This window comes from Tupaia chinensis, unplaced genomic scaffold (genome assembly GCF_000334495.1).
Source record: "Tupaia chinensis unplaced genomic scaffold, TupChi_1.0 Scaffold000388_1, whole genome shotgun sequence".
Taxonomy (NCBI): Eukaryota; Metazoa; Chordata; class Mammalia; order Scandentia; family Tupaiidae; genus Tupaia; species Tupaia belangeri.
This window is the reverse complement of record NW_006159890.1, coordinates 104,872-113,937: the sequence shown is the minus strand read 5'-3', so window position 1 is coordinate 113,937 and position 9,066 is coordinate 104,872. Positions and strand designations below refer to the sequence as shown.

The 9,066-nt window shown below is 36.9% G+C and overlaps 1 long non-coding RNA gene across 1 annotated transcript in view; it reads right to left on the bottom strand.

Annotated features, from left to right (window-relative positions):
- LOC102490775 (uncharacterized) overlaps positions 1–6,031 on the bottom strand; it is a 30,992-nt gene extending 24,961 nt beyond the window's left edge. Inside the window, exon 1 of the long non-coding RNA XR_003550293.1 lies at positions 5,835–6,031. This is a non-coding gene — a long non-coding RNA (uncharacterized LOC102490775). The remainder of the gene's footprint in view (positions 1–5,834) is intronic.
- Positions 6,032–9,066: the final 3,035 nt, after the last annotated feature.

The following is a 9,066-nucleotide window of genomic DNA, read 5'->3' as shown; positions in this document are numbered from 1 at the left end:
ACCCCCCCCCCCGGATGGTGTATGGTACTACAAGCCACTAGGAATTCAGTATATATAATTTATGTTTACAGAAAATACCAGAAAACCACATATTTACACATTTTAAATAACATAAAAGGTTTATTTTAGTCTTTTATTATTCAATTAGTACACAAGGATCAGCAATTATGCACTGATCTGCCCAATTATAGATAAGCCTGGGCTCTGTGACAGGCTTTTCCTAGCACATTTCCCTAACAGAAGAAATAAAAGAAAATAAAGCAAATTTTAAAATGTGATTTTTTTCATTCCTAAGTAAAAACAAGCAAATAAGCCAGAAAATGTTTTGTTCAAATACTAAAATCTTTCATTTTTATTATTTGATACATAATATTGTTAAAATTTTTACCTAGTTAACCCACCATTATGAATATGGTTGGTCTAAGCAACTTTTCAATATTGCTGCTGCCAAGCACCCTAAAAAGTATGGATGTTTAACTCTATTGGGGTGTCTTCCCAAGGTCCACTTCTTTTAACTCACAGTTCTCGAGTAAAACCTGTAAACTACAAATTTTACTGCAGTAATAGAATGTTTCCATAATGAACATGTCAGTGCCAGCTTCTATCTGCAACCAAAGCCACTTTCGGCTTTCAGTTTTTATTTAAAAGGCTTAATTGGAAGTTTTTATTACTCCCAATTAGGCTTTTTAATTAAAAGGAAAAGTTGAAAGAGGCTGCAGGCAAATACTGCTGAAACCCATATCAGCATAAAATCAAAGGAAATAAAAACAAAATTACACTACTGTAAAGCAGCAGTAACAGGCTCAGCTTTCGATCATGTTTACCTCTGGTCATAGTTAATGTGATGGCAGCACACTGACAGTGAGGAAGTGGACATGACTGATCGGAAAAACCAGACTGTATCTAATGTAACAATAAAATTCATCAAAATGATACTTAAAAGGCTACATTAGCATTCAAAGCAAAAATCTACCAAAATGCACAGTTGACAATTCAACTCTAATTCACCAGCACAGCACTAACTCTACACACTCATGCAGACTCTTAAAGCCTCTTTGACAAGCACGATACTACATATAAACAATGTGGGTAAATGTTTATTGCTGTAAGATGATTAGCTTTTTCATTCCTAGAAGGATATCTTCTTTTTCCTGCATAGTACCTTAACTTCTCATTATTGTTGAGGTTTGCACTACTGATGTTTTTTTTTAATTCAAAATGAAATTGGAAGTTGCATTCACTTACATCTTTCAACCCCCCATATAATATCTTCACACCTACATAAAGTTACTTATATAAAGGTGAGTTCGTCATCAAAGGTAATTGAAATTTGCAGGGATATTAGATTCATACCAGAGACAATTTCATACCCAATAAACCTGGCTATTTATCCCAAGTTTTCTAAGTTACACTATGAATCAAAAGAAGATATTTTAAATGGCTCATGTATAAACTGTGATATTGAAGAAATTATTCCTCCATATCTCAGTTTTCCAATTCACAAATTGGGTTAATGTCTCCAAATCATACTACTACATTTTGAGTAAAAACAACAGATGATGACGTAAAAATCATAAATTTTCATATGACATCAAAATTACAAACATCTTTATTTATGTCCAGTCATGAAAGGAGTTCATATTTTGCTATTTAAATTCTTGACTAAGGAATAGCATAGGTGGTTAGCAGCTCCTCTGCCTTTTTTCAGGAAATGATCTTGCATAATGTCTTTCACAAAGACATATTCAATGTACTTGTGCAGAATGGGGGATGGAAATACTTTCTGTGTCATGAAATGCAGTCCTCTTAGTCTCTGCCTTGGCTCTTGACCACTACAATCCATTGTCTACATAACAAACTTTCATAAGGCATGAATCAGTTTATGTATTCTTGCTTTACAAACACTCCTACAATTTTTTCATTGTGGCTGGAATAAAAGTTGAAGTCTTATGCATGGCCTCTCAAAGTCCTGCCAGATTTGGCTCTTCGTTCCATTCTCATTTTGAGTCTTCTCTCTAGCTTACTCTTTTCAAGCCATAAGGGTCAGTTTTCTGTAATGTAGGCTTGTCAACAAGCCCTTGCCTCCCTTTGGGCATTAGCATATTCTTTGTCCTGTGCCTAACACCCTTTCTACTTTTTCAGTGGCCAGCTTCTTCTATACCTCTCAATTTAAACATAGTCTCACTGTAAGCATTAACTCTTCAGAGAAGAATTTCCTAACCATTTAAAATAAGTCCATCATGCTTACCAAGATGATTCTATTGCAATTCATATATTTATATGCCCCACCATGCTTATCATAATTATAGTTCTGATATTTAGTTGACCAGTTTTTTTTTTTTTTTTAATATCTTAAACAAGAGAAATTCCCCCACAGGGAAGAAACTTGGCTGTCTTATGCATCAATATATCCCAGCAGTTACCCCAATCCTAGCCCACATGTGTCTAGTAGACATTCAATATATGTTCTTTTACGAATAAATACTGCATGAATACAATGTGTTAGTTTCTTTCATATTGCTATTCAAAAAAAAGGCAATTTGTATGGTATTAAATTATAAAAAAGTAGTAAGAAAAATAAACTATTTGAGCCACTCAGAGTATAGGCAGGTAAAACTTTATCAAGAACCTCTCTAACCAAACATGTCTATCTGAACAAGTATTGAGCAGCTGTAACTTCTGTGTGGTTTTGGATTTTTGGTTTTATTGCTTATTTTCTAATTCTTCTATTATCTCCTCCCTCCTATTTCCTTTCAAAGTCTCTTTCTGGGGAGCACATGTACCCTCAGACAGTTAAAAAAAAAAAAAGAAATGGGACCGGCAGATGGTATATTGGTTATGTCACTGGACTCCCACATGGGCGACCATGGTTCAAGTCCGAATCTGGCAGTTTGAAACTCACTCCAGGAGTGTGTGTGTGCATGTCCAAAATCCCAAGAGGTGAATAGAGTAGAAGGATTACAACATGGCTATACTCCCTGGTGGGTGATATCTCATTTTCTGTCTCTCTGGCAAGCACACATGCCCTATAGCAAAAATTTCTTGAAAAAAAACATTGGAAATTGTACTTTGCTAAAACATAAATGAAAATTGGAGGACATCATACTAAGCAAGATGAGCCAAATACAAAAAGATAAATACATATATTCTGCTTACATATAGAATGTAAAACCATGCAACTCTTGGAAATAGAGTATAATTACCAGGTAACCAGTCTGAGGTATGGGAAGATGATAATTCAAGGCACAACATCTCAAACACCAGGAATTGTTTTTAAGATATATCGACAAGGTAGTGAACATAGTTAATAACAGAGTGCTATACTTTTCAAAATTAATAAAGAGAATTCATTTCAAATATTCCTATCACAATAATATTAAGTATTTGAAGTGAGAGATATGTGGATTAGTTTGATTTAATTATTCTACATCGTCTTCGTAAATCATCACATCACTTTCTACCCCATGAATTTAGACAACTATAAAGTGTTTATACAAAATTTTTCAAAAATTAAAACTTGAGACAATCTTAGAAGCATTTCCCTGCCTTAGGATAGAAAGCTGAAAGAAAGGAAACTAGGGCCAGCCATGTGCAATCTCTAGATTATCCGAGTCATTAGCACAGAACTGTGCTGTAACATCTGTGTCATCTGCTTTATGTTATACATGGAGACAGAGGATCAGATAGGGTACATGATCTTCCAGAAATTAAAGATAGCAAATACTGATAAAAGTCACAAAGTAAACAGACTTCTCTATCTCCAACACCTTTTTTTTTTGGGGGGGGAGAGGTTTTTGCTATAGGGTGCATGCGCTCACCAGAAAGACAGAGAGATAGAAAGCGAGAAATCACTGCTCAGGGGGAATGGCCATGCCACAATCCCTTCTCCTCCATTCTCCTCTTGGGACGTTTGGCACGCACGCTAACGTGCCCAGCGTGAGTTTAAGCCACTGGGTCCGAAACTTGAACTATGGTTGACCACATGGGAGTCCAGTGACATATCCATTACGCCAACTGCTGATCCCAAATACCTTATTTTTAATACTGACAGAAAATTATCTTCAGATGGTTTTCACTTCTTCCTTGGTATTATTTCTTTGGTATTTGGTGTTTGGTTTTCTGGGTTTTGTTGTTGTTGTTGTTGTTGTTGTTTCATGTTGTTTTGTTTTGTTTGCCTCGAAAGATATGTCTTTAAATTACTTGCAGAATTTTCCAGAGTCAAACTTTGACATCGTTGACTTGATTTAAAGGGCTCTGGGACCTTTGCTGCCATTCTAGTTTCTGCTGCAGGACTGGAGGAGAAAGTAGTCACTGGGACTTTCACAAGAAGCAAATTGCACATGGATTAAGGACTCTGGTTCCTGAGTCCAACATATTGCAATTTTAACCATAACCACTGGTAGCTGTATCCTTGAACAGAAACTGTTAACCATATTAATTTTCTATTGCTGTCAGAACAAATTACCATAAATATAGTGGTTTAAAACAACATGGACTTTTTATGTTATAAGTCTGGTCAGAAGTCTGACAGATCTCATTGAGCAAAAATCAAGGTGTTTTCAGGGCTGTGTTCCTTTCTGATGGCTCTAAAAATCTAGTACCTCTCCAGATATTAGAGGTTCCCTGAATTCCTTGCCTAATGGCCCCATTTCTTTGTCTTCAAAGCCAGCACACTGCATCTCTCTGGACTTTTGTCCATCATCCCATCTATATCTCTGAGTATAGAAAGGAAGATTCTCCTTTAAAGGACTCATATGGTTTGGTTGATCCTCTATCCCACAGGATAATTTCCCCATCTCAAACATTTTAACCTTAATCATATGTGCAAAGTCCCCTTTGACAGGAAGAATAACCTGTTCTTAAATTCTAGAGATCAAGATGTGGGATTCTTTGAAGTGTCCATTACTCTGAATGCCACAGTAATCTTTCTGAGTCTCATTTCTCCTGCCTGATAACAGACAGAATAGTAGTTCTTACATTATAGGGTTGTGAAGATAAAACGTGAGTATATACACTAAGTTGTTGGCTTAGCATCTGACATATCATTAACACCCTAAAAAGGTTAACTGTTATCACAAATAATAACGTGATTCTGTTGTCCCCACTCACTTCTAGTAAAATCCACTTTCTGCTACCATATCATGGTTAGGATTATTGATTTCAAGCCCTCCTTTACTCTGGATTCTTCTCAGTATTTCTCAGTGGACAACATTTTCTGTTTCTGTATGTTAACCTGAAAACAGTCCTCCCCAATCTTTTCAACACCAGGGGCTGGTTTTGTAGCAACAACTTTTTCCATGTGCAGAGTGTGGGGACATGGTTTACGTGTATTACATTTATTATACACTTTACTTCTATGATTATTACTTTGTCACGTATAGTGAAATAATTTTAAAACTCAACATAATGCAGAATCAGTGGAAGCCCTGAGCTTGTTTTCCTGCAACTAGGTGGACCCATCTGGGGGCTCCTATGAGACTCTAACGCCCTGTTGATCAGACAGGAGGCAGGGCTCAGGTGGTGATGGGAGAGATGGGGAGCAGCTACAAATACAGATGAAGCATCCCTACTGCTCGAGTACTCACCTCCTGCTGTGTGATACTGGTATGGGGCCTGGGGGATGGGCTCCCCTGCCTCAAATCTTTCATAAGCATTTGTCTCCCTTTTAAACAAGGAGAAGAGGTAACATCAGAGATTAGTCTTGTACAAATGAAATTTTTTAAATTGCCACTCACTAATGGGCACTAATCCCTTGCAAAACTTCTGTTATGATCATTCATGGTAACTTTTCAATATAAATAACCCCCACACTGGAATTCATCACAAACACTCACATGTGTCTTTCTCAGAGGCCCAGGGCTGGAAATGGTGAGGCAGCTTCCCAATCACCTACTGCTTTCAGAGGTCCTGGCGTTACAGTATAACCAGATTGTCAAGGTTCACCTGGAGGATTACCTGCTAAATCACAAGTTTAAAGAAAACAATTTGGAGTTACCCAAGAGGAAACAACACACTTACTTATCTCCAGACTCTCCACACAGACTGTATTAAATTTTCCATAACCAAATTTACTGCAGGGCTGAGAAAAAGCATGAGATATTTTTGCTGAAAGTTTTTGATATTTGAAACTGCCTTTTAAAAAGAAGCTTAAAGGATACGTGCAATTCCCTATCTCTTTGGCAAAAGTTGTTTCCTTCCATGTGGGAAAATTACTTGGTCATCTAATTGTTCCAGAGTACAACATAAAAATAAGTTTAAAACATAGGACCTAAGCTAACGAACACACCTTTCACTGTCAGCATGTTGTAAACAATTCATTGGATATCATCCAGCTGTTCCAAAGTCCTTTGAGTATTAATGTCTGTGCTATTTTAAAAATCACTAAACAATAAAAACTCAGATTAATAGAGGGAAAATGAAATGAAAGCAGGCATCAACGCTGCTTTCTTCATTTCTAAACTCTATCCATTTGAGTATAGCAATCCTGGAGCCCAGCAAGTAACGAACTCTCGGAGAACTGTTTAGCATTTACAAACACTGGATAGTCACCACATTAGGTGTATGACACCGGAATTTAGAAAACAAGTAGGATTCAGCCAAATAGATTTGTTGTAGTCAACATTCACAGATGCTCAAAAAATAAGCATGTTTTGTTTGAAAAGGGCACCTCAATTCCCATCCCTGCCCATCGAGGAAAAGGGAAAATATATGAGGATATCAACTGTGAGATGTCAGCATACTAAGGAGGGCCTACACCTTGTGTCTCTTGATATGAAAGGGAAAAATCTCGGTGAGTGCTATTTGAAAGTCCATCTGCCACAGAGCTATCCTACACTTTCCTGTGTTCTATAAAGCTGCTCTGAGGGGAGGCTCAGAGGACTGAAGCCCTATCTCAATACATCGCCCATCACCACCCACAGCTGTTCACAGGAGAGCCAGAGAGAATTGGATGTACTAAAGAAAATGAATTTGGAAATAAAAAAGAAGGGCTTCAGAATTTAAACAAGAAAAGGAAAAGAACTGAAGCAAATGATACGGTTACCTGATCCCACGAGACAAGCCGGCGTGAATGAATATTAGAAGATTTTTCGCTAAGCCTAAACATAACTATGAAATATAAAAAGGATCTAGATCTTTTGTTGTCGCTATCAAAGGGGGGGAATGAGCTCCTCCAGAGTGACAGTGCTAGAGGCAGATAATGAAAGCTTGAAATTGAAACGGTGATAAACTCTATGTATAAGTCTGCAGATGAGATGAATATTTATTAGAGTTACATTTTGAATTCTTCCAAAGAGTACATAGTATCTTAAAGAATAATTTTGAAAGCCCTCCTCTCTTTATTTCTGAAGAAAAAGAAGGGGGAGGCAAAAAAAAAAGATGTAATCTATGTGGATGTATCTGAACTCATGAATGACAATACTCACAATATCTTAACATGTTTCTTAAACCAAAGAACTCCCTAATCACTCCCCAGATTTGACAAGCTGACAGCAAACTATAAACAGGATCATTTCACACATAACGATACCACGGCCACCTCTAAGGGGAAAGCGAGCAGCATTACACAGTTTAAAAGCACATTTGAAAAGGAAAAGTGCAACCAAACTTCCCAGAGTATATGAGTGAACATCACAAGATTAATAATGTGTGAAATTTAGTCAAAACCCTGCTGCCCATAGCAGGTATGTCTGCTTTCCTTAGACTGTTAAGATGACTGGAAACTTTTCAAGGCAGGATACTGTTGTTTGAAATGGATTCTGCTTTAAAAAGATGGTTCTGATATATCACTACACAGTTTCAAAAGTAAATGGGCACCCAGGTGCAACTAGGGCTCTCAGGAAGACACATTTCAATACCGACCTGGTCAAGCGCAAAACTGTGGAAAACCCATTGAGGTTTGATGTGATGGTCGTCTTAGGGAAAAAAAAAAAAAGAAGAAGAAGAAGAAGAAAAAGATAGGAAAAAAGGAAGAAACAAAAATAAATCTTTTTTCATTGGACCCATGAGACAGTGGCCTTTCTGATCTTGTAATCAGTAGAATACTTATAACATATAAATCTCTCCTTTTAGAACAATGATAATTCAAACTAATATTTGCAGATCATAAAGTGCAGTGATTTGAGATTATGTAAAAAATATCTACTTAGTACCTAATATCCAAAACTTTCATTTGTTTTCTCTTAATCATCTGGATAATTTGATAAAAACTTTGCCCTCTTCTACTGCATCTCTATAGATAAATCTGACGGCATAAAGTTGGTTCTTTTTTTATTGTTTCTCCTCTACAATTTTATATAAATCTATCATCCTACTTTTCAGAACAGAGACATCAAAATCTATTGTAAATTTAATAATACAAAATAACGATAGAAGAATATCAAAAAGGCAAAGTACATTTTGTTTCTTTCCTTTCCTTTACCCCTCCCCACAAAAAAGAAAAAAAAAAAAACTTGTCTTTTTTTGAGCTTTTAATTAGTTAATCTCTCAAACAGGTAAGTCAATGCTGTTAAGTGCTGCTCCGGTTTAAAATAATTACCTGAAAATGAGTGCCTGGGGTTGGATTAACTACTGCCTCATCAGTATTCATCACTATCACTATAGCATGAAAAGAATGAAAAGTAAAGTGAAGAGAAGAAAATAAAACCATGAAAACAAAGAGTACACAATTTTTAAAAAATCTCCACATTGATCTCACCCCAGGCAATATTTCACTGTACCCCTTGTGATTGTCACCTATCAGCCACATTCTCAAAACACATACTCATTTGCCACAAATTTTGTATTTGTTTCTATTTCTCATGCAGAGACTCTCACACTTAGGGGCACCAGAACTACCTGGGGAACTTATTAAAGGTTAAGATTCCTGGGCTGGCAGATGGCATAGTGGTTACATTGCTGGATTCCCACATGGCCAGCCATGGTTCTAGTCCTGGATCTGATGGCTTGAAAAAAGCCAGACACATGTGTGTGCAGGCCCAATATCCCAGGAGGAGCGTGGAGGAAAAGGGATTATAATGTGGCCATGCCCCTGGAGGGTGATTTCTCACTTCCCCTCTCACTATCTCG